General features: G+C 44.4%; 4 non-coding genes across 4 annotated transcripts; all 4 read right to left on the reverse strand.

The window, feature by feature from the left end:
• Positions 1-79: 79 nt before the first annotated feature.
• trnal-cag (transfer RNA leucine (anticodon CAG)) lies at positions 80-162 on the reverse strand. Its single transcript has one exon. It is a non-coding gene; the product is annotated as a tRNA-Leu (tRNA).
• A 644-nt stretch (positions 163-806) lies between these two features.
• Positions 807-888, reverse strand: trnas-aga (transfer RNA serine (anticodon AGA)). The gene has a single exon. It is a non-coding gene; the product is annotated as a tRNA-Ser (tRNA).
• A 278-nt stretch (positions 889-1,166) lies between these two features.
• trnal-cag (transfer RNA leucine (anticodon CAG)) lies at positions 1,167-1,249 on the reverse strand. Its single transcript has one exon. It is a non-coding gene; the product is annotated as a tRNA-Leu (tRNA).
• Positions 1,250-26,372: 25,123 nt separating this feature from the next.
• On the reverse strand, positions 26,373-26,445 carry trnar-ccu (transfer RNA arginine (anticodon CCU)). Its single transcript has one exon. It is a non-coding gene; the product is annotated as a tRNA-Arg (tRNA).
• Positions 26,446-26,682: the final 237 nt, after the last annotated feature.

The raw sequence follows: 26,682 nt of genomic DNA on the forward strand, positions 1-26,682 counted from the left end.
AGGGTTTATTACTAATATTTATTTCATCATCTTATTATTGCAAAGCAGCATGACTCCTGAGTGAGAGGCACTAAACAACTGTCAGAAGTGGGATTTGAACCCACGCCTCCAATGGAGACTGCAACCTGAACGCAGCGCCTTAGACCGCTCAGCCATCCTGACTACAGGACAGAAGCTGGCTATTGGGTTAAAGAGTATGGTTTAAAAGTACAAATAGGAACAGGCTCCTAAAATCACCACAGAGACCAGTAAATGCACGATACTGACTTGCACTTTCAATAGTCATTTGTTTTTATCATTTAAAAACTCCAGTCATTGATTTAACCTCAATATGCCCTTCAATGGGAAAAGCGTAGTAAATCGTCATTGATTGAGAGCAAAAGTGGCCTCAGAATATGGCCATTCTGATATAAGTTATACAATTCCTCAGATAAGACCGAAAAAGTGTCTGGAAGAATAAGCAACCATGAGGGTAAGAGTGACAACAGGTCCACATGGGGGAAATCTTAGCAAATGGCTTAATGGTTATTCATGAGAATCGTGTTGTTGTATTTTTGAGTATATCATGGGATCTCACCTGAAATCTGTGGCTTGACTACAAACCTGTAACCTATGCTACTGTGGCCTATAGAGCTAGAAGGATGGATAACCAGGTGTGTAAAGGTGTGAGGTGGGATAGATGGCCTGCAGTCCTATCCCAAATGGACATCTCATTCCTATGTACTTGTGGAGATGTGAGAGGATGTTATTGGTGTAAGAAATACGACTAAACTTCCACCTCCGGAGGGGTCAAAAAACTGCTTTTTCGTTGTCGGCAGGATTCGAACCTGCGCGGGAAGATCCCAATGGATTTCTAGTCCATCGCCTTAACCACTCGGCCACGACAACTGTAACAGAAGTATGTGCTGGTTAGGAGTGAAGGGCAGGCATTGCATAGCCTACTGCGAATGATAAATTAATAACTGAAAGATAATGTAGTAACTCATTATAGTGCAATAGCTTCATGAAACGTTCCCCTCATTTGTTATTAAGTATGGCATTTTTCTTATTTTCTTGGCCCATCTCCAGATGGTTGGCATTTGAGAGGGTTTATTACTAATATTTATTTCATCATTTTATTATTACTGCAAAGCAGCATGACTCCTGAGTGAGAGGCACTAAACAACTGTCAGAAGTGGGATTTGAACCCTCGCCTCCAATGGAGACTGCGACCTGAACGCAGCGCCTAAGACCACTCGGCCATCCTGACTACATGACAGAAGCTGGCTATTGGGTTAAAGAGTATGGTTTAAAAGTACAAATAGGAACAGGCTCCTAAAATCACCACAGAGACCAGTAAATGCACGATACTGACTTGCACTTTCAATAGTCATTTGTTTTTATCAATTAAAAACTCCAGTCATTGATTTAACCTCAATATGCCCTTCAATGGGAAAAGCGTAGTAAATCGTCATTGATTGAGCTCTAAAGTGGCCTCAGAATATGGCCATTCTGATATAAGTTATACAATTCCTCTGATAAGACCGAAAAAATGTCTGGAAGTATCAGCAACCATCAGGGTAAGAGTGACAACAGGTCCACATAGGGGAAATCTTAGCAAATGGCTTAATGGTTATTCATGAGAATCGTGTTGTTGTATTTTTGAGTGTATCATGGGATCTCACCTGAAATCTGTGGCTTGACTACAAACCTGTAACCTATGCTACTGTGGCCTATAGAGCTAGAAGGATGGATAACCAGGTGTGTAAAGGTGTGAGGTGGGATAGATGGCCTGCAGTCGTATTCCAAATGGACATCTCATCCCTATGTACTTGTGGAGATGTGAGAGGATGTGATTGGTGTAAGAAATACGACTAAACTTCCACCTCCGGAGGGGTCAAAAAGAAGCTTTTTCGTTGCCAGTGTCTTATGCCAATGGGGTACTGTGAAATCCTTTTGACCTATACGAACAGATAGAAGCAGTAAAAAAAATGTGTAACGGAACGCACTTACACATGCCCATGATATAGAGAAAAAAATTAATCATTCGAACTTCATTGCTAAAAATGAGCTGTTTATCAGAGGATGGTTTCGATCCATCGACCTCTGCGTTATGCGCCCAGCACGCTTCCGCTGCGCCACTCTGCTTTTAGACTATGCAGAAAAGAGTAAGAGCCACAATCCATGGCTTAGGAGGCCAGTGTCTTAGGCCACTGGGGTACTGTGAAATCCTTTTGACCTATACGAACTGATAGAAGCAGTAAAAATAAGGTGTAAAGGAAGGCACTTACACATGCCCATGATATAGAGAAAAAAATTTATTGTTCGCACTTCATTGCTAAAAATAAACTGTTTAGCAGAGGATGGTTTTGATCCATCGACCTCTGGGTTGTGGGCCCAGCACGCTTCCGCTGCGCCACTCTGCTTTCAACCACTCCAGAAAAAAGTAAGACCCACAATCCATGGCTTAGGAGGCCAGTGTCATAGGCCACTGGGGTACTGTGAAATCCTTTTGACCTATACGACCTGATAGAAGCAGTAAAAATAAGGTGTAACGGAAGGCACTTACACATGCCCATGATATAGAGAAAAAAATGAATTGTTCGCACTTCATTGCTAAAAATAAACTGTTTAGCAGAGGATGGTTTCGATCCATCGACCTCTGGGTTATGGGCCCAGCACGCTTCCGCTGCGCCACTCTGCTTTCAACCACTCCAGAAAAGAGTAAGACCCACAATCCATGGCTTAGGAGGCCAGTGTCTTAGGCCACTGGGGTACTGTGAAATCCTTTTCACCTATACGAACTGATAGAAGCAGTAAAAAAAAGGTGTAACGGAAGGCACTTACACATGCCCATGATATAGAGAAAAAAATGTATTGTTCGCACTTCATTGCTAAAAATAAACTGTTTAGCAGAGGATGGTTTCGATCCATCGACCTCTGGGTTATGGGCCCAGCACACTTCCGCTGCGGCACTCTGCTTCCAAGCACTCCAGAAAAGAGTAAGACCCACAATCCATGGCTTAGGAGGCCAGTGTCTTAGGCCACTGGGGTACTGTGAAATCCTTTTCACCTATACGAACTGATAGAAGCAGTAAAAAAAATGTGTAACGGAAGGCACTTACACATGCCCATGATATAGAGAAAAAAAATTATTGTTCGCACTTCATTGCTAAAAATAAACTGTTTAGCAGAGGATGGTTTCGATCCATCGACCTCTGGGTTATGGGCCCAGCACGCTTCCGCTGCGCCACTCTGCTTCCGAACACCCCAGATAGGACTTGAACCCTCAATCACTGGCTTAGGAGGCCAGTGTCTTAGGCCACTGGGGTACTGTGAAATCCTTTTCACCTATACGAACTGATAGAAGCAGTAAAAAAAATGTGTAACGGAAGGCACTTACACATGCCCATGATATAGAGAAAAAATTAATCATTCGAACTTCATTGCTAAAAATGAACTGTTTATCAGAGGATGGTTTCGATCCATCGACCTCTGCGTTATGGGCCCAGCACGCTTCCGCTGCGCCACTCTGCTTTTAGACTATGCAGAAAAGAGTAAGAGCCACAATCCATGGCTTAGGAGGCCAGTGTCTCAGGCCACTGGTGTACTGCGAAATCCTTTTCACCTATACGAACTGATAGAAGCAGTAAAAAAAGGTGTAACGGAAGGCACTTACACATGCCCATGATATAGAGAAAAAAATTAATTGTTCGCACTTCATTGCTAAAAATAAGCTGTTTAGCAGAGGATGGTTTCGATCCATCGACCTCTGGGTTATGGGCCCAGCACGCTTCCGCTGCGCCACTCTGCTTTCAACTTCTCCAGAAAAGAGTAAGACCCACAATCCATGGCTTAGGAGGCCAGTGTCTTAGGCCACTGGGGTACTGTGAAATCCTTTTCACCTATACGAACTGATAGAAGCAGTAAAAAAAATGTGTAACGGAAGGCACTTACACATGCCCATGATATAGAGAAAAAAATGTATTGTTCGCACTTCATTGCTAAAAATAAACTGTTTAGCAGAGGATGGTTTCGATCCATCGACCTCTGGGTTATGGGCCCAGCACGCTTCCGCTGCGCCACTCTGCTTTCAACCACTGCAGAAAAGAGTAAGACCCACAATCCATGGCTTAGGAGGCCAGTGTCTTGGGCCACTGGGGTACTGTGAAATCCTTTTGACCTATATGAACTGATAGAAGCAGTAAAAATAAGGTGTAACGGAAGGCACTTACACATGCCCATGATATAGAGAAAAAAATGTATTGTTCGCACTTCATTGCTAAAAATAAACTGTTTAGCAGAGGATGGTTTCGATCCATCGACCTCTGGGTTATGGGCACAGCATGCTTCCGCTGCGCCACTCTGCTTTCAACCACTCCAGAAAAGAGTAAGACCCACAATCCATGGCTTAGGAGGCCAGTGTCTTATGCCACTGGGGTACTGTGAAATCCTTTTCACCTATACGAACTGATAGAAGCAGTAAAAAAAATGTGTAACGGAAGGCACTTACACATGCCCATGATATAGAGAAAAAAAATTATTGTTCGCACTTCATTGCTAAAAATAAACTGTTTAGCAGAGGATGGTTTCGATCCATCGACCTCTGGGTTATGGGCCCAGCACGCTTCCGCTGCGCCACTCTGCTTTCAACCACTGCAGAAAAGAGTAAGACCCACAATCCATGTCTTAGGAGGCCAGTTTCTTAGGCCACTGGGGTACTGTGAAATCCTTTTGACCTATACGAACTGATAGAAGCAGTAAAAATAAGGTGTAACGGAAGGCACTTACACATGCCCATGATATAGAGAAAATTTTTTATTGTTCGCACTTCATTGCTAAAAATAAACTGTTTTGCAGAAGATGGTTTCGATCCATCGACCTCTGGGTTATGGGCCCAGCATGCTTCCGCTGCGCCACTCTGCTTTCAACCACTCCAAAAAAGAGTAAGACCCACAATCCATGGCTTAGGAGGCCAGTGTCTTATGCCACTGGGGTACTGTGAAATCCTTTTCACCTATACGAACTGATAGAAGCAGTAAAAAAAATGTGTAACGGAAGGAATTTACACATGCCCATGATATAGAGAAAAAAAATTATTGTTCGCACTTCATTGCTAAAAATAAACTGTTTAGCAGAGGATGGTTTCGATCCATCGACCTCTGGGTTATGGGCCCAGCACGCTTCCGCTGCGCCACTCTGCTTTCAACCACTGCAGAAAAGAGTAAGACCCACAATCCATGGCTTAGGAGGCCAGTGTCTTAGGCCACTGGGGTACTGTGAAATCCTTTTGACCTATACGAACTGATAGAAGCAGTAAAAATAAGGTGTAACGGAAGGCACTTACACATGCCCATGATATAGAGAAAATTTTTTATTGTTCGCACTTCATTGCTAAAAATAAACTGTTTAGCAGAAGATGGTTTCGATCCATCGACCTCTGGGTTATGGGCCCAGCACACTTCCGCTGCGCCACTCTGCTTTTAGACTATGCAGAAAAGAGTAGGAATCACAATCCATGTCTTAGGAGGCCAGTGTCTCAGGCCACTGGTGTACTGCGAAATCCTTTTCACCTATACGAACTGATAGAAGCAGTAAAAAAAAGGTGTAACGGAAGGCACTTACACATGCCCATGATATAGAGAAAAAAATTAATTGTTCGCACTTCATTGCTAAAAATAAGCTGTTTAGCAGAGGATGGTTTCGATCCATCGACCTCTGGGTTATGGGCCCAGCACGCTTCCGCTGCGCCACTCTGCTTTCAACTTCTCCAGAAAAGAGTAAGACCCACAATCCATGGCTTAGGAGGCCAGTGTCTTAGGCCACTGGGGTACTGTGAAATCCTTTTCACCTATACGAACTGATAGAAGCAGTAAAAAAAATGTGTAACGGAAGGCACTTACACATGCCCATGATATAGAGAAAAAAATGTATTGTTCGCACTTCATTGCTAAAAATAAACTGTTTAGCAGAGGATGGTTTCGATCCATCGACCTCTGGGTTATGGGCCCAGCACGCTTCCGCTGCGCCACTCTGCTTTCAACCACTGCAGAAAAGAGTAAGACCCACAATCCATGGCTTAGGAGGCCAGTGTCTTGGGCCACTGGGGTACTGTGAAATCCTTTTGACCTATATGAACTGATAGAAGCAGTAAAAATAAGGTGTAACGGAAGGCACTTACACATGCCCATGATATAGAGAAAAAAATGTATTGTTCGCACTTCATTGCTAAAAATAAACTGTTTAGCAGAGGATGGTTTCGATCCATCGACCTCTGGGTTATGGGCACAGCATGCTTCCGCTGCGCCACTCTGCTTTCAACCACTCCAGAAAAGAGTAAGACCCACAATCCATGGCTTAGGAGGCCAGTGTCTTATGCCACTGGGGTACTGTGAAATCCTTTTCACCTATACGAACTGATAGAAGCAGTAAAAAAAATGTGTAACGGAAGGCACTTACACATGCCCATGATATAGAGAAAAAAAATTATTGTTCGCACTTCATTGCTAAAAATAAACTGTTTAGCAGAGGATGGTTTCGATCCATCGACCTCTGGGTTATGGGCCCAGCACGCTTCCGCTGCGCCACTCTGCTTTCAACCACTGCAGAAAAGAGTAAGACCCACAATCCATGTCTTAGGAGGCCAGTGTCTTAGGCCACTGGGGTACTGTGAAATCCTTTTGACCTATACGAACTGATAGAAGCAGTAAAAATAAGGTGTAACGGAAGGCACTTACACATGCCCATGATATAGAGAAAAAATTTTATTGTTCGCACTTCATTGCTAAAAATAAACTGTTTTGCAGAAGATGGTTTCGATCCATCGACCTCTGGGTTATGGGCCCAGCATGCTTCCGCTGCGCCACTCTGCTTTCAACCACTCCAAAAAAGAGTAAGACCCACAATCCATGGCTTAGGAGGCCAGTGTCTTATGCCACTGGGGTACTGTGAAATCCTTTTCACCTATACGAACTGATAGAAGCAGTAAAAAAAATGTGTAACGGAAGGAATTTACACATGCCCATGATATAGAGAAAAAAAATTATTGTTCGCACTTCATTGCTAAAAATAAACTTTTTAGCAGAGGATGGTTTCGATCCATCGACCTCTGGGTTATGGGCCCAGCACGCTTCCGCTGCGCCACTCTGCTTTCAACCACTGCAGAAAAGAGTAAGACCCACAATCCATGGCTTAGGAGGCCAGTGTCTTAGGCCACTGGGGTACTGTGAAATCCTTTTGACCTATACGAACTGATAGAAGCAGTAAAAATAAGGTGTAACGGAAGGCACTTACACATGCCCATGATATAGAGAAAATTTTTTATTGTTCGCACTTCATTGCTAAAAATAAACTGTTTAGCAGAAGATGGTTTCGATCCAAAAACATTTATTGTTCGCACTTCATTGCTAAAAATAAACTGTTTAGCAGAGGATGGTTTCGATCCATCGACCTCTGGGTTATGGGCCCAGCACGCTTCCGCTGCGCCACTCTGCTTTCAACCACTCCAGAAAAGAGTAAGACCCACAATCCATGGCTTAGGAGGCCAGTGTCTTAGGCCACTGGGGTACTGTGAAATCCTTTTCACCTATACGAACTGATAGAAGCAGTAAAAAAAATGTGTAACGGAAGGCACTTACACATGACCATGATATAGAGAAAAAAATGTATTGTTCGCACTTCATTGCTAAAAATAAACTGTTTAGCAGAGGATGGTTTCGATCCATCGACCTCTGGGTTATGGGCCCAGCACGCTTCCGCTGCGCCACTCTGCTTTTAGACTATGCAGAAAAGAGTAGGAATCACAATCCATGTCTTAGGAGGCCAGTGTCTCAGGCCACTGGTGTACTGCGAAATCCTTTTCACCTATACGAACTGATAGAAGCAGTAAAAAAAAGGTGTAACGGAAGGCACTTACACATGCCCATGATATAGAGAAAAAAAATTATTGTTCGCACTTCATTGCTAAAAATAAACTGTTTAGCAGAGGATGGTTTCGATCCATCGACCTCTGGGTTATGGGCCCAGCACGCTTCCGCTGCGCCACTCTGCTTTCAACTACTCCAGAAAAGAGTAAGACCCACAATCCATGGCTTAGGAGGCCAGTGTCTTAGGCCACTGGGGTACTGTGAAATCCTTTTCACCTATACGAACTGATAGAAGCAGTAAAAATAAGGTGTAACGGAAGGCACTTACACATGCCCATGATATAGAGAAAAAAATGTATTGTTCGCACTTCATTGCTAAAAATAAACTGTTTAGCAGAGGATGGTTTCGATCCATCGACCTCTGGGTTATGGGCCCAGCATGCTTCCGCTGCGCCACTCTGCTTTCAACCACTCCAGAAAAGAGTAAGACCCACAATCCATGGCTTAGGAGGCCAGTGTCTTAGGCCACTGGGGTACTGTGAAATCCTTTTCACCTATACGAACTGATAGAAGCAGTAAAAAAAATGTGTAACGGAAGGCACTTACACATGCCCATGATATAGAGAAAAAAAATTATTGTTCGCACTTCATTGCCTAAAAATAAACTGTTTAGCAGAGGATGGTTTCGATCCATCGACCTCTGGGTTATGGGCCCAGCACGCTTCCGCTGCGCCACTCTGCTTTCAACCACTGCAGAAAAGAGTAAGACCCACAATCCATGGCTTAGGAGGCCAGTGTCTTAGGCCACTCGGGTACTGTGAAATCCTTTTGACCTATACGAACTGATAGAAGCAGTAAAAATAAGGTGTAACGGAAGGCACTTACACATGCCCATGATATAGAGAAATTTTTATTGTTCGCACTTCATTGCTAAAAATAAACTGTTTAGCAGAGGATGGTTTCGATCCATCGACCTCTGGGTTATGGGCCCAGCACGCTTCCGCTGCGCCACTCTGCTTTCAGCCACTCCAGAAAAGAGTAAGACCCACAATCCATGGCTTAGGAGGCCAGTGGCATAGGCCACTGGGGTACTGTGAAATCCTTTTCACCTATGCGAACTGATAGAAGCAGTAAAAAAAATGTGTAACGGAAGGCACTTACACATGCCCATGATAATAAGAAAAACATTTATTGTTCGCACTTCATTGCTAAAAATAAACTGTTTAGCAGAGGATGGTTTCGATCCATCGACCTCTGGGTTATGGGCCCAGCACGCTTCCGCTGCGCCACTCTGCTTTCAACCACTGCAGAAAAGAGTAAGACCCACAATCCATGGCTTAGGAGGCCAGTGTCTTAGGCCACTCGGGTACTGTGAAATCCTTTTGACCTATACGAACTGATAGAAGCAGTAAAAATAAGGTGTAACGGAAGGCACTTACACATGCCCATGATATAGAGAAAAATATTTATTGTTCGCACTTCATTGCTAAAAATAAACTGTTTAGCAGAGGATGGTTTCGATCCATCGACCTCTGGGTTATGGGCCCAGCACGCTTCCGCTGCGCCACTCTGCTTTCAACCACTCCAGAAAAGAGTAAGACCCACAATCCATGGCTTAGGAGGCCAGTGTCTTAGGCCACTGGGGTACTGTGAAATCCTTTTCACCTATACGAACTGATAGAAGCAGTAAAAAAAATGTGTAACGGAAGGCACTTACACATGCCCATGATATAGAGAAAAAAAATTATTGTTCGCACTTCATTGCTAAAAATAAACTGTTTAGCAGAGGATGGTTTCGATCCATCGACCTCTGGGTTATGGGCCCAGCACGCTTCCGCTGCGCCACTCTGCTTTCAACCACTGCAGAAAAGAGTAAGACCCACAATCCATGGCTTAGGAGGCCAGTGTCTTAGGCCACTGGGGTACTGTGAAATCCTTTTCACCTATACGAACTGATAGAAGCAGTAAAAAAAAGGTGTAACGGAAGGCACTTACACATGCCCATGATATAGAGAAAAAAAATTATTGTTCGCACTTCATTGCTAAAAATAAACTGTTTAGCAGAGGATGGTTTCGATCCATCGACCTCTGGGTTATGGGCCCAGCACGCTTCCGCTGCGCCACTCTGCTTTCAACCACTCCAGAAAAGAGTAAGACCCACAATCCATGGCTTAGGAGGCCAGTGTCTTAGGCCACTGGGGTACTGTGAAATCCTTTTCACCTATACGAACTGATAGAAGCAGTAAAAAAAATGTGTAACGGAAGGCACTTACACATGCCCATGATATAGAGAAAAAAATTATTGTTCGCACTTCATTGCTAAAAATAAACTGTTTAGCAGAGGATGGTTTCGATCCATCGACCTCTGGGTTATGGGCCCAGCACGCTTCCGCTGCGCCACTCTGCTTTCAACCACTCCAGAAAAGAGTAAGACCCACAATCCATGGCTTAGGAGGCCAGTGTCTTAGGCCACTGGGGTACTGTGAAATCCTTTTCACCTATACGAACTGATAGAAGCAGTAAAAAAAATGTGTAACGGAAGGCACTTACACATGCCCATGATATAGAGAAAAAAAATTATTGTTCGCACTTCATTGCTAAAAATAAACTGTTTAGCAGAGGATGGTTTCGATCCATCGACCTCTGGGTTATGGGCCCAGCACGCTTCCGCTGCGCCACTCTGCTTTCAACCACTGCAGAAAAGAGTAAGACCCACAATCCATGGCTTAGGAGGCCAGTGTCTTAGGCCACTGGGGTACTGTGAAATCCTTTTGACCTATACGAACTGATAGAAGCAGTAAAAATAAGGTGTAACGGAAGGCACTTACACATGCCCATGATATAGAGAAATTTTTTATTGTTCGCACTTCATTGCTAAAAATAAACTGTTTAGCAGAGGATGGTTTCGATCCATCGACCTCTGGGTTATGGGCCCAGCACGCTTCCGCTGCGCCACTCTGCTTTTAGACTATGCAGAAAAGAGTAGGAATCACAATCCATGTCTTAGGAGGCCAGTGTCTCAGGCCACTGGTGTACTGCGAAATCCTTTTCACCTATACGAACTGATAGAAGCAGTAAAAAAAAGGTGTAACGGAAGGCACTTACACATGCCCATGATATAGAGAAAAAAAATTATTGTTCGCACTTCATTGCTAAAATAAACTGTTTAGCAGAGGATGGTTTCGATCCATCGACCTCTGGGTTATGGGCCCAGCACGCTTCCGCTGCGCCACTCTGCTTTCAACCACTCCAGAAAAGAGTAAGACCCACAATCCATGGCTTAGGAGGCCAGTGTCTTAGGCCACTGGGGTACTGTGAAATCCTTTTCACCTATACGAACTGATAGAAGCAGTAAAAAAAATGTGTAACGGAAGGCACTTACACATGCCCATGATATAGAGAAAAAAATTTATTGTTCGCACTTCATTGCTAAAAATAAACTGTTTAGCAGAGGATGGTTTCGATCCATCGACCTCTGGGTTATGGGCCCAGCACGCTTCCGCTGCGCCACTCTGCTTTCAACCACTCCAGAAAAGAGTAAGACCCACAATCCATGGCTTAGGAGGCCAGTGTCTTAGGCCACTGGGGTACTGTGAAATCCTTTTCACCTATACGAACTGATAGAAGCAGTAAAAAAAATGTGTAACGGAAGGCACTTACACATGCCCATGATATAGAGAAAAAAATTATTGTTCGCACTTCATTGCTAAAAATAAACTGTTTAGCAGAGGATGGTTTCGATCCATCGACCTCTGGGTTATGGGCCCAGCACGCTTCCGCTGCGCCACTCTGCTTTTAGACTATGCAGAAAAGAGTAGGAATCACAATCCATGGCTTAGGAGGCCAGTGTCTCAGGCCACTGGTGTACTGCGAAATCCTTTTCACCTATACGAACTGATAGAAGCAGTAAAAAAAAGGTGTAACGGAAGGCACTTACACATGCCCATGATATAGAGAAAAAAATTAATTGTTCGCACTTCATTGCTAAAAATAAGCTGTTTAGCAGAGGATGGTTTCGATCCATCGACCTCTGGGTTATGGGCCCAGCACGCTTCCGCTGCGCCACTCTGCTTTCAACCACTCCAGAAAAGAGTAAGACCCACAATCCATGGCTTAGGAGGCCAGTGTCTTAGGCCACTGGGGTACTGTGAAATCCTTTTCACCTATACGAACTGATAGAAGCAGTAAAAAAAATGTGTAACGGAAGGCACTTACACATGCCCATGATATAGAGAAAAAAAATTATTGTTCGCACTTCATTGCTAAAAATAAACTGTTTAGCAGAGGATGGTTTCGATCCATCGACCTCTGGGTTATGGGCCCAGCACGCTTCCGCTGCGCCACTCTGCTTTCAACCACTGCAGAAAAGAGTAAGACCCACAATCCATGGCTTAGGAGGCCAGTGTCTTAGGCCACTGGGGTACTGTGAAATCCTTTTCACCTATACGAACTGATAGAAGCAGTAAAAAAAAGGTGTAACGGAAGGCACTTACACATGCCCATGATATAGAGAAAAAAATTTATTGTTCGCACTTCATTGCTAAAAATAAACTGTTTAGCAGAGGATGGTTTCGATCCATCGACCTCTGGGTTATGGGCCCAGCACGCTTCCGCTGCGCCACTCTGCTTTCAACCACTCCAGAAAAGAGTAAGACCCACAATCCATGGCTTAGGAGGCCAGTGTCTTAGGCCACTGGGGTACTGTGAAATCCTTTTCACCTATACGAACTGATAGAAGCAGTAAAAAAAATGTGTAACGGAAGGCACTTACACATGCCCATGATATAGAGAAAAAAATTTATTGTTCGCACTTCATTGCTAAAAATAAACTGTTTAGCAGAGGATGGTTTCGATCCATCGACCTCTGGGTTATGGGCCCAGCACGCTTCCGCTGCGCCACTCTGCTTTCAACCACTGCAGAAAAGAGTAAGACCCACAATCCATGGCTTAGGAGGCCAGTGTCTTAGGCCACTGGGGTACTGTGAAATCCTTTTCACCTATACGAACTGATAGAAGCAGTAAAAAAAATGTGTAACGGAAGGCACTTACACATGCCCATGATATAGAGAAAAAAATTTATTGTTCGCACTTCATTGCTAAAAATAAACTGTTTAGCAGAGGATGGTTTCGATCCATCGACCTCTGGGTTATGGGCCCAGCACGCTTCCGCTGCGCCACTCTGCTTTCAACCACTCCAGAAAAGAGTAAGACCCACAATCCATGGCTTAGGAGGCCAGTGTCTTAGGCCACTGGGGTACTGTGAAATCCTTTTCACCTATACGAACTGATAGAAGCAGTAAAAAAAATGTGTAACGGAAGGCACTTACACATGCCCATGATATAGAGAAAAAAATGTATTGTTCGCACTTCATTGCTAAAAATAAACTGTTTAGCAGAGGATGGTTTCGATCCATCGACCTCTGGGTTATGGGCCCAGCACGCTTCCGCTGCGCCACTCTGCTTTTAGACTATGCAGAAAAGAGTAGGAATCACAATCCATGTCTTAGGAGGCCAGTGTCTCAGGCCACTGGTGTACTGCGAAATCCTTTTCACCTATACGAACTGATAGAAGCAGTAAAAAAAAGGTGTAACGGAAGGCACTTACACATGCCCATGATATAGAGAAAAAAAATTATTGTTCGCACTTCATTGCTAAAAATAAACTGTTTAGCAGAGGATGGTTTCGATCCATCGACCTCTGGGTTATGGGCCCAGCACGCTTCCGCTGCGCCACTCTGCTTTCAACCACTCCAGAAAAGAGTAAGACCCACAATCCATGGCTTAGGAGGCCAGTGTCTTAGGCCACTGGGGTACTGTGAAATCCTTTTCACCTATACGAACTGATAGAAGCAGTAAAAAAAATGTGTAACGGAAGGCACTTACACATGCCCATGATATAGAGAAAAAAAATTATTGTTCGCACTTCATTGCTAAAAATAAACTGTTTAGCAGAGGATGGTTTCGATCCATCGACCTCTGGGTTATGGGCCCAGCACGCTTCCGCTGCGCCACTCTGCTTTCAACCACTGCAGAAAAGAGTAAGACCCACAATCCATGGCTTAGGAGGCCAGTGTCTTAGGCCACTGGGGTACTGTGAAATCCTTTTCACCTATACGAACTGATAGAAGCAGTAAAAAAAATGTGTAACGGAAGGCACTTACACATGCCCATGATATAGAGAAAAAAATTAATTGTTCGCACTTCATTGCTAAAAATAAACTGTTTAGCAGAGGATGGTTTCGATCCATCGACCTCTGGGTTATGGGCCCAGCACGCTTCCGCTGCGCCACTCTGCTTTCAACCACTCCAGAAAAGAGTAAGACCCACAATCCATGGCTTAGGAGGCCAGTGTCTTAGGCCACTGGGGTACTGTGAAATCCTTTTCACCTATACGAACTGATAGAAGCAGTAAAAAAAATGTGTAACGGAAGGCACTTACACATGCCCATGATATAGAGAAAAAAAATTATTGTTCGCACTTCATTGCTAAAAATAAACTGTTTAGCAGAGGATGGTTTCGATCCATCGACCTCTGGGTTATGGGCCCAGCACGCTTCCGCTGCGCCACTCTGCTTTCAACCACTCCAGAAAAGAGTAAGACCCACAATCCATGGCTTAGGAGGCCAGTGTCTTAGGCCACTGGGGTACTGTGAAATCCTTTTCACCTATACGAACTGATAGAAGCAGTAAAAAAAATGTGTAACGGAAGGCACTTACACATGCCCATGATATAGAGAAAAAAAATTATTGTTCGCACTTCATTGCTAAAAATAAACTGTTTAGCAGAGGATGGTTTCGATCCATCGACCTCTGGGTTATGGGCCCAGCACGCTTCCGCTGCGCCACTCTGCTTTCAACCACTGCAGAAAAGAGTAAGACCCACAATCCATGGCTTAGGAGGCCAGTGTCTTAGGCCACTGGGGTACTGTGAAATCCTTTTCACCTATACGAACTGATAGAAGCAGTAAAAAAAATGTGTAACGGAAGGCACTTACACATGCCCATGATATAGAGAAAAAAAATTATTGTTCGCACTTCATTGCTAAAAATAAACTGTTTAGCAGAGGATGGTTTCGATCCATCGACCTCTGGGTTATGGGCCCAGCACGCTTCCGCTGCGCCACTCTGCTTTCAACCACTGCAGAAAAGAGTAAGACCCACAATCCATGGCTTAGGAGGCCAGTGTCTTAGGCCACTGGGGTACTGTGAAATCCTTTTCACCTATACGAACTGATAGAAGCAGTAAAAAAAATGTGTAACGGAAGGCACTTACACATGCCCATGATATAGAGAAAAAAATTAATTGTTCGCACTTCATTGCTAAAAATAAGCTGTTTAGCAGAGGATGGTTTCGATCCATCGACCTCTGGGTTATGGGCCCAGCACGCTTCCGCTGCGCCACTCTGCTTTCAACCACTCCAGAAAAGAGTAAGACCCACAATCCATGGCTTAGGAGGCCAGTGTCTTAGGCCACTGGGGTACTGTGAAATCCTTTTCACCTATACGAACTGATAGAAGCAGTAAAAAAAATGTGTAACGGAAGGCACTTACACATGCCCATGATATAGAGAAAAAAAATTATTGTTCGCACTTCATTGCTAAAAATAAACTGTTTAGCAGAGGATGGTTTCGATCCATCGACCTCTGGGTTATGGGCCCAGCACGCTTCCGCTGCGCCACTCTGCTTTCAGACCACTGCAGAAAAGAGTAGGAACCACAATCCATGGCTTAGGAGGCCAGTGTCTTAGGCCACTGGGGTACTGTGAAATCCTTTTCACCTATACGAACTGATAGAAGCAGTAAAAAAAATGTGTAACGGAAGGCACTTACACATGCCCATGATATAGAGAAAAAAATTAATTGTTCGCACTTCATTGCTAAAAATAAGCTGTTTAGCAGAGGATGGTTTCGATCCATCGACCTCTGGGTTATGGGCCCAGCACGCTTCCGCTGCGCCACTCTGCTTTCAACCACTCCAGAAAAGAGTAAGACCCACAATCCATGGCTTAGGAGGCCAGTGTCTTAGGCCACTGGGGTACTGTGAAATCCTTTTCACCTATACGAACTGATAGAAGCAGTAAAAAAAATGTGTAACGGAAGGCACTTACACATGCCCATGATATAGAGAAAAAAATTATTGTTCGCACTTCATTGCTAAAAATAAACTGTTTAGCAGAGGATGGTTTCGATCCATCGACCTCTGGGTTATGGGCCCAGCACGCTTCCGCTGCGCCACTCTGCTTTCAACCACTCCAGAAAAGAGTAAGACCCACAATCCATGGCTTAGGAGGCCAGTGTCTTAGGCCACTGGGGTACTGTGAAATCCTTTTCACCTATACGAACTGATAGAAGCAGTAAAAAAAATGTGTAACGGAAGGCACTTACACATGCCCATGATATAGAGAAAAAAATGTATTGTTCGCACTTCATTGCTAAAAATAAACTGTTTAGCAGAGGATGGTTTCGATCCATCGACCTCTGGGTTATGGGCCCAGCACGCTTCCGCTGCGCCACTCTGCTTTTAGACTATGCAGAAAAGAGTAGGAATCACAATCCATGGCTTAGGAGGCCAGTGTCTCAGGCCACTGGTGTACTGCGAAATCCTTTTCACCTATACGAACTGATAGAAGCAGTAAAAAAAAGGTGTAACGGAAGGCACTTACACATGCCCATGATATAGAGAAAAAAATTAATTGTTCGCACTTCATTGCTAAAAATAAGCTGTTTAGCAGAGGATGGTTTCGATCCATCGACCTCTGGGTTATGGGCCCAGCACGCTTCCGCTGCGCCACTCTGCTTTCAACCACTCCAGAAAAGAGTAAGACCCACAATCCATGGCTTAGGAGGCCAGTGTCTTAGGCCACTGGGGTACTGTGAAATCCTTTTCACCTATACGAACTGATAGAAGCAGTAAAAAAAATGTGTAACGGAAGGCACTTACACATGCCCATGATATAGAGAAAAAAATGTATTGTTCGCACTTCATTGCTAAAAATAAACTGTTTAGCAGAGGATGGTTTCGATCCATCGACCTCTGGGTTATGGGCCCAGCACGCTTCCGCTGCGCCACTCTGCTTTTAGACTATGCAGAAAAGAGTAGGAATCACAATCCATGGCTTAGGAGGCCAGTGTCTCAGGCCACTGGTGTACTGCGAAATCCTTTTCACCTATACGAACTGATAGAAGCAGTAAAAAAAAGGTGTAACGGAAGGCACTTACACATGCCCATGATATAGAGAAAAAAATTATTGTTCGCACTTCATTGCTAAAAATAAACTGTTTAGCAGAGGATGGTTTCGATCCATCGACCTCTGGGTTATGGGCCCAGCACGCTTCCGCTGCGCCACTCTGCTTTCAACCACTCCAGAAAAGAGTAAGACCCACAATCCATGGCTTAGGAGGCCAGTGTCTTAGGCCACTGGGGTACTGTGAAATCCTTTTCACCTATACGAACTGATAGAAGCAGTAAAAAAAATGTGTAACGGAAGGCACTTACACATGCCCATGATATAGAGAAAAAAATTAATTGTTCGCACTTCATTGCTAAAAATAAGCTGTTTAGCAGAGGATGGTTTCGATCCATCGACCTCTGGGTTATGGGCCCAGCACGCTTCCGCTGCGCCACTCTGCTTTCAACCACTCCAGAAAAGAGTAAGACCCACAATCCATGGCTTAGGAGGCCAGTGTCTTAGGCCACTGGGGTACTGTGAAATCCTTTTCACCTATACGAACTGATAGAAGCAGTAAAAAAAATGTGTAACGGAAGGCACTTACACATGCCCATGATATAGAGAAAAAAATGTATTGTTCGCACTTCATTGCTAAAAATAAACTGTTTAGCAGAGGATGGTTTCGATCCATCGACCTCTGGGTTATGGGCCCAGCACGCTTCCGCTGCGCCACTCTGCTTTTAGACTATGCAGAAAAGAGTAGGAATCACAATCCATGGCTTAGGAGGCCAGTGTCTCAGGCCACTGGTGTACTGCGAAATCCTTTTCACCTATACGAACTGATAGAAGCAGTAAAAAAAAGGTGTAACGGAAGGCACTTACACATGCCCATGATATAGAGAAAAAAATTATTGTTCGCACTTCATTGCTAAAAATAAACTGTTTAGCAGAGGATGGTTTCGATCCATCGACCTCTGGGTTATGGGCCCAGCACGCTTCCGCTGCGCCACTCTGCTTTCAACCACTCCAGAAAAGAGTAAGACCCACAATCCATGGCTTAGGAGGCCAGTGTCTTAGGCCACTGGGGTACTGTGAAATCCTTTTCACCTATACGAACTGATAGAAGCAGTAAAAAAAATGTGTAACGGAAGGCACTTACACATGCCCATGATATAGAGAAAAAAATTAATTGTTCGCACTTCATTGCTAAAAATAAGCTGTTTAGCAGAGGATGGTTTCGATCCATCGACCTCTGGGTTATGGGCCCAGCACGCTTCCGCTGCGCCACTCTGCTTTCAACCACTCCAGAAAAGAGTAAGACCCACAATCCATGGCTTAGGAGGCCAGTGTCTTAGGCCACTGGGGTACTGTGAAATCCTTTTCACCTATACGAACTGATAGAAGCAGTAAAAAAAATGTGTAACGGAAGGCACTTACACATGCCCATGATATAGAGAAAAAAATGTATTGTTCGCACTTCATTGCTAAAAATAAACTGTTTAGCAGAGGATGGTTTCGATCCATCGACCTCTGGGTTATGGGCCCAGCACGCTTCCGCTGCGCCACTCTGCTTTTAGACTATGCAGAAAAGAGTAGGAATCACAATCCATGGCTTAGGAGGCCAGTGTCTCAGGCCACTGGTGTACTGCGAAATCCTTTTCACCTATACGAACTGATAGAAGCAGTAAAAAAAAGGTGTAACGGAAGGCACTTACACATGCCCATGATATAGAGAAAAAAATTAATTGTTCGCACTTCATTGCTAAAAATAAGCTGTTTAGCAGAGGATGGTTTCGATCCATCGACCTCTGGGTTATGGGCCCAGCACGCTTCCGCTGCGCCACTCTGCTTTCAACCACTCCAGAAAAGAGTAAGACCCACAATCCATGGCTTAGGAGGCCAGTGTCTTAGGCCACTGGGGTACTGTGAAATCCTTTTCACCTATACGAACTGATAGAAGCAGTAAAAAAAATGTGTAACGGAAGGCACTTACACATGCCCATGATATAGAGAAAAAAAATTATTGTTCGCACTTCATTGCTAAAAATAAACTGTTTAGCAGAGGATGGTTTCGATCCATCGACCTCTGGGTTATGGGCCCAGCACGCTTCCGCTGCGCCACTCTGCTTTCAACCACTCCAGAAAAGAGTAAGACCCACAATCCATGGCTTAGGAGGCCAGTGTCTTAGGCCACTGGGGTACTGTGAAATCCTTTTCACCTATACGAACTGATAGAAGCAGTAAAAAAAATGTGTAACGGAAGGCACTTACACATGCCCATGATATAGAGAAAAAAAATTATTGTTCGCACTTCATTGCTAAAAATAAACTGTTTAGCAGAGGATGGTTTCGATCCATCGACCTCTGGGTTATGGGCCCAGCACGCTTCCGCTGCGCCACTCTGCTTTCAACCACTGCAGAAAAGAGTAAGACCCACAATCCATGGCTTAGGAGGCCAGTGTCTTAGGCCACTGGGGTACTGTGAAATCCTTTTCACCTATACGAACTGATAGAAGCAGTAAAAAAAATGTGTAACGGAAGGCACTTACACATGCCCATGATATAGAGAAAAAAATTTATTGTTCGCACTTCATTGCTAAAAATAAACTGTTTAGCAGAGGATGGTTTCGATCCATCGACCTCTGGGTTATGGGCCCAGCACGCTTCCGCTGCGCCACTCTGCTTTCAACCACTCCAGAAAAGAGTAAGACCCACAATCCATGGCTTAGGAGGCCAGTGTCTTAGGCCACTGGGGTACTGTGAAATCCTTTTCACCTATACGAACTGATAGAAGCAGTAAAAAAAATGTGTAACGGAAGGCACTTACACATGCCCATGATATAGAGAAAAAAATTATTGTTCGCACTTCATTGCTAAAAATAAACTGTTTAGCAGAGGATGGTTTCGATCCATCGACCTCTGGGTTATGGGCCCAGCACGCTTCCGCTGCGCCACTCTGCTTTCAACCACTGCAGAAAAGAGTAAGACCCACAATCCATGGCTTAGGAGGCCAGTGTCTTAGGCCACTGGGGTACTGTGAAATCCTTTTCACCTATACGAACTGATAGAAGCAGTAAAAAAAATGTGTAACGGAAGGCACTTACACATGCCCATGATATAGAGAAAAAAATTAATTGTTCGAACTTCATTGCTAAAAATAAGCTGTTTAGCAGAGGATGGTTTCGATCCATCGACCTCTGGGTTATGGGCCCAGCACGCTTCCGCTGCGCCACTCTGCTTTCAACCACTCCAGAAAAGAGTAAGACCCACAATCCATGGCTTAGGAGGCCAGTGTCTTAGGCCACTGGGGTACTGTGAAATCCTTTTCACCTATACGAACTGATAGAAGCAGTAAAAAAAATGTGTAACGGAAGGCACTTACACATGCCCATGATATAGAGAAAAAAATTATTGTTCGCACTTCATTGCTAAAAATAAACTGTTTAGCAGAGGATGGTTTCGATCCATCGACCTCTGGGTTATGGGCCCAGCACGCTTCCGCTGCGCCACTCTGCTTTTAGACTATGCAGAAAAGAGTAGGAATCACAATCCATGGCTTAGGAGGCCAGTGTCTCAGGCCACTGGTGTACTGCGAAATCCTTTTCACCTATACGAACTGATAGAAGCAGTAAAAAAAAGGTGTAACGGAAGGCACTTACACATGCCCATGATATAGAGAAAAAAATTAATTGTTCGCACTTCATTGCTAAAAATAAGCTGTTTAGCAGAGGATGGTTTCGATCCATCGACCTCTGGGTTATGGGCCCAGCACGCTTCCGCTGCGCCACTCTGCTTTCAACCACTCCAGAAAAGAGTAAGACCCACAATCCATGGCTTAGGAGGCCAGTGTCTTAGGCCACTGGGGTACTGTGAAATCCTTTTCACCTATACGAACTGATAGAAGCAGTAAAAAAAATGTGTAACGGAAGGCACTTACACATGCCCATGATATAGAGAAAAAAATTAATTGTTCGCACTTCATTGCTAAAAATAAGCTGTTTAGCAGAGGATGGTTTCGATCCATCGACCTCTGGGTTATGGGCCCAGCACGCTTCCGCTGCGCCACTCTGCTTTCAACCACTCCAGAAAAGAGTAAGACCCACAATCCATGGCTTAGGAGGCCAGTGTCTTAGGCCACTGGGGTACTGTGAAATCCTTTTCACCTATACGAACTGATAGAAGCAGTAAAAAAAATGTGTAACGGAAGGCACTTACACATGCCCATGATATAGAGAAAAAAATGTATTGTTCGCACTTCATTGCTAAAAATAAACTGTTTAGCAGAGGATGGTTTCGATCCATCGACCTCTGGGTTATGGGCCCAGCACGCTTCCGCTGCGCCACTCTGCTTTTAGACTATGCAGAAAAGAGTAGGAATCACAATCCATGTCTTAGGAGGCCAGTGTCTCAGGCCACTGGTGTACTGCGAAATCCTTTTCACCTATACGAACTGATAGAAGCAGTAAAAAAAAGGTGTAACGGAAGGCACTTACACATGCCCATGATATAGAGAAAAAAAATTATTGTTCGCACTTCATTGCTAAAAATAAACTGTTTAGCAGAGGATGGTTTCGATCCATCGACCTCTGGGTTATGGGCCCAGCACGCTTCCGCTGCGCCACTCTGCTTTCAACCACTGCAGAAAAGAGTAAGACCCACAATCCATGGCTTAGGAGGCCAGTGTCTTAGGCCACTGGGGTACTGTGAAATCCTTTTCACCTATACGAACTGATAGAAGCAGTAAAAAAAATGTGTAACGGAAGGCACTTACACATGCCCATGATATAGAGAAAAAAATTAATTGTTCGCACTTCATTGCTAAAAATAAACTGTTTAGCAGAGGATGGTTTCGATCCATCGACCTCTGGGTTATGGGCCCAGCACGCTTCCGCTGCGCCACTCTGCTTTCAACCACTCCAGAAAAGAGTAAGACCCACAATCCATGGCTTAGGAGGCCAGTGTCTTAGGCCACTGGGGTACTGTGAAATCCTTTTCACCTATACGAACTGATAGAAGCAGTAAAAAAAATGTGTAACGGAAGGCACTTACACATGCCCATGATATAGAGAAAAAAATTATTGTTCGCACTTCATTGCTAAAAATAAACTGTTTAGCAGAGGATGGTTTCGATCCATCGACCTCTGGGTTATGGGCCCAGCACGCTTCCGCTGCGCCACTCTGCTTTCAACCACTGCAGAAAAGAGTAAGACCCACAATCCATGGCTTAGGAGGCCAGTGTCTTAGGCCACTGGGGTACTGTGAAATCCTTTTCACCTATACGAACTGATAGAAGCAGTAAAAAAAATGTGTAACGGAAGGCACTTACACATGCCCATGATATAGAGAAAAAAATTAATTGTTCGAACTTCATTGCTAAAAATAAGCTGTTTAGCAGAGGATGGTTTCGATCCATCGACCTCTGGGTTATGGGCCCAGCACGCTTCCGCTGCGCCACTCTGCTTTCAACCACTCCAGAAAAGAGTAAGACCCACAATCCATGGCTTAGGAGGCCAGTGTCTTAGGCCACTGGGGTACTGTGAAATCCTTTTCACCTATACGAACTGATAGAAGCAGTAAAAAAAATGTGTAACGGAAGGCACTTACACATGCCCATGATATAGAGAAAAAAATGTATTGTTCGCACTTCATTGCTAAAAATAAACTGTTTAGCAGAGGATGGTTTCGATCCATCGACCTCTGGGTTATGGGCCCAGCACGCTTCCGCTGCGCCACTCTGCTTTTAGACTATGCAGAAAAGAGTAGGAATCACAATCCATGGCTTAGGAGGCCAGTGTCTCAGGCCACTGGTGTACTGCGAAATCCTTTTCACCTATACGAACTGATAGAAGCAGTAAAAAAAAGGTGTAACGGAAGGCACTTACACATGCCCATGATATAGAGAAAAAAATTAATTGTTCGCACTTCATTGCTAAAAATAAGCTGTTTAGCAGAGGATGGTTTCGATCCATCGACCTCTGGGTTATGGGCCCAGCACGCTTCCGCTGCGCCACTCTGCTTTCAACCACTCCAGAAAAGAGTAAGACCCACAATCCATGGCTTAGGAGGCCAGTGTCTTAGGCCACTGGGGTACTGTGAAATCCTTTTCACCTATACGAACTGATAGAAGCAGTAAAAAAAATGTGTAACGGAAGGCACTTACACATGCCCATGATATAGAGAAAAAAATTTATTGTTCGCACTTCATTGCTAAAAATAAACTGTTTAGCAGAGGATGGTTTCGATCCATCGACCTCTGGGTTATGGGCCCAGCACGCTTCCGCTGCGCCACTCTGCTTTCAACCACTGCAGAAAAGAGTAGGAACCACAATCCATGGCTTAGGAGGCCAGTGTCTTAGGCCACTGGGGTACTGTGAAATCCTTTTCACCTATACGAACTGATAGAAGCAGTAAAAAAAATGTGTAACGGAAGGCACTTACACATGCCCATGATATAGAGAAAAAAATTATTGTTCGCACTTCATTGCTAAAAATAAACTGTTTAGCAGAGGATGGTTTCGATCCATCGACCTCTGGGTTATGGGCCCAGCACGCTTCCGCTGCGCCACTCTGCTTTCAACCACTGCAGAAAAGAGTAAGACCCACAATCCATGGCTTAGGAGGCCAGTGTCTTAGGCCACTGGGGTACTGTGAAATCCTTTTCACCTATACGAACTGATAGAAGCAGTAAAAAAAATGTGTAACGGAAGGCACTTACACATGCCCATGATATAGAGAAAAAAATTAATTGTTCGAACTTCATTGCTAAAAATAAGCTGTTTAGCAGAGGATGGTTTCGATCCATCGACCTCTGGGTTATGGGCCCAGCACGCTTCCGCTGCGCCACTCTGCTTTCAACCACTCCAGAAAAGAGTAAGACCCACAATCCATGGCTTAGGAGGCCAGTGTCTTAGGCCACTGGGGTACTGTGAAATCCTTTTCACCTATACGAACTGATAGAAGCAGTAAAAAAAATGTGTAACGGAAGGCACTTACACATGCCCATGATATAGAGAAAAAAATGTATTGTTCGCACTTCATTGCTAAAAATAAACTGTTTAGCAGAGGATGGTTTCGATCCATCGACCTCTGGGTTATGGGCCCAGCACGCTTCCGCTGCGCCACTCTGCTTTTAGACTATGCAGAAAAGAGTAGGAATCACAATCCATGGCTTAGGAGGCCAGTGTCTCAGGCCACTGGTGTACTGCGAAATCCTTTTCACCTATACGAACTGATAGAAGCAGTAAAAAAAAGGTGTAACGGAAGGCACTTACACATGCCCATGATATAGAGAAAAAAATTAATTGTTCGCACTTCATTGCTAAAAATAAGCTGTTTAGCAGAGGATGGTTTCGATCCATCGACCTCTGGGTTATGGGCCCAGCACGCTTCCGCTGCGCCACTCTGCTTTCAACCACTCCAGAAAAGAGTAAGACCCACAATCCATGGCTTAGGAGGCCAGTGTCTTAGGCCACTGGGGTACTGTGAAATCCTTTTCACCTATACGAACTGATAGAAGCAGTAAAAAAAATGTGTAACGGAAGGCACTTACACATGCCCATGATATAGAGAAAAAAAATTATTGTTCGCACTTCATTGCTAAAAATAAACTGTTTAGCAGAGGATGGTTTCGATCCATCGACCTCTGGGTTATGGGCCCAGCACGCTTCCGCTGCGCCACTCTGCTTTCAACCACTGCAGAAAAGAGTAAGACCCACAATCCATGGCTTAGGAGGCCAGTGTCTTAGGCCACTGGGGTACTGTGAAATCCTTTTCACCTATACGAACTGATAGAAGCAGTAAAAAAAATGTGTAACGGAAGGCACTTACACATGCCCATGATATAGAGAAAAAAATTAATTGTTCGCACTTCATTGCTAAAAATAAGCTGTTTAGCAGAGGATGGTTTCGATCCATCGACCTCTGGGTTATGGGCCCAGCACGCTTCCGCTGCGCCACTCTGCTTTCAACCACTCCAGAAAAGAGTAAGACCCACAATCCATGGCTTAGGAGGCCAGTGTCTTAGGCCACTGGGGTACTGTGAAATCCTTTTCACCTATACGAACTGATAGAAGCAGTAAAAAAAATGTGTAACGGAAGGCACTTACACATGCCCATGATATAGAGAAAAAAATGTATTGTTCGCACTTCATTGCTAAAAATAAACTGTTTAGCAGAGGATGGTTTCGATCCATCGACCTCTGGGTTATGGGCCCAGCACGCTTCCGCTGCGCCACTCTGCTTTCAACCACTCCAGAAAAGAGTAAGACCCACAATCCATGGCTTAGGAGGCCAGTGTCTTAGGCCACTGGGGTACTGTGAAATCCTTTTCACCTATACGAACTGATAGAAGCAGTAAAAAAAATGTGTAACGGAAGGCACTTACACATGCCCATGATATAGAGAAAAAAATTAATTGTTCGCACTTCATTGCTAAAAATAAGCTGTTTAGCAGAGGATGGTTTCGATCCATCGACCTCTGGGTTATGGGCCCAGCACGCTTCCGCTGCGCCACTCTGCTTTCAACCACTCCAGAAAAGAGTAAGACCCACAATCCATGGCTTAGGAGGCCAGTGTCTTAGGCCACTGGGGTACTGTGAAATCCTTTTCACCTATACGAACTGATAGAAGCAGTAAAAAAAATGTGTAACGGAAGGCACTTACACATGCCCATGATATAGAGAAAAAAATGTATTGTTCGCACTTCATTGCTAAAAATAAACTGTTTAGCAGAGGATGGTTTCGATCCATCGACCTCTGGGTTATGGGCCCAGCACGCTTCCGCTGCGCCACTCTGCTTTTAGACTATGCAGAAAAGAGTAGGAATCACAATCCATGTCTTAGGAGGCCAGTGTCTCAGGCCACTGGTGTACTGCGAAATCCTTTTCACCTATACGAACTGATAGAAGCAGTAAAAAAAAGGTGTAACGGAAGGCACTTACACATGCCCATGATATAGAGAAAAAAATTAATTGTTCGCACTTCATTGCTAAAAATAAGCTGTTTAGCAGAGGATGGTTTCGATCCATCGACCTCTGGGTTATGGGCCCAGCACGCTTCCGCTGCGCCACTCTGCTTTCAACCACTCCAGAAAAGAGTAAGACCCACAATCCATGGCTTAGGAGGCCAGTGTCTTAGGCCACTGGGGTACTGTGAAATCCTTTTCACCTATACGAACTGATAGAAGCAGTAAAAAAAATGTGTAACGGAAGGCACTTACACATGCCCATGATATAGAGAAAAAAAATTATTGTTCGCACTTCATTGCTAAAAATAAACTGTTTAGCAGAGGATGGTTTCGATCCATCGACCTCTGGGTTATGGGCCCAGCACGCTTCCGCTGCGCCACTCTGCTTTCAAACACCCCAGATGGGACTTGAACCCACAATCACTGGCTTAGGAGGCCAGTGCCTTATCCATTAGGCCACTGGGGCACTGTAGTTCATTTACGACCAGTACAAACTCATTGAAGCAGTAAAAAAAATGTGTAACAGAAGGCACTGACAAATGCCCATGATATAGCAGATTTTTTTTCTTCGCACTTCAATGCTAAAAACAAACTGTTTAGCAGAGGATGGTTTTGATCCATCGACCTCTGGGCCCAGCACGCTTCCGCTGCGCCACTCTGCTTTCAACCACTCCGTGAAAAGAGTAGGAATCACAATCCATGG

This window comes from Salmo salar, chromosome 17, assembly GCF_965601325.2.
Source record: "Salmo salar chromosome 17, fSalSal1, whole genome shotgun sequence".
Taxonomy (NCBI): domain Eukaryota; kingdom Metazoa; phylum Chordata; class Actinopteri; order Salmoniformes; family Salmonidae; genus Salmo; species Salmo salar.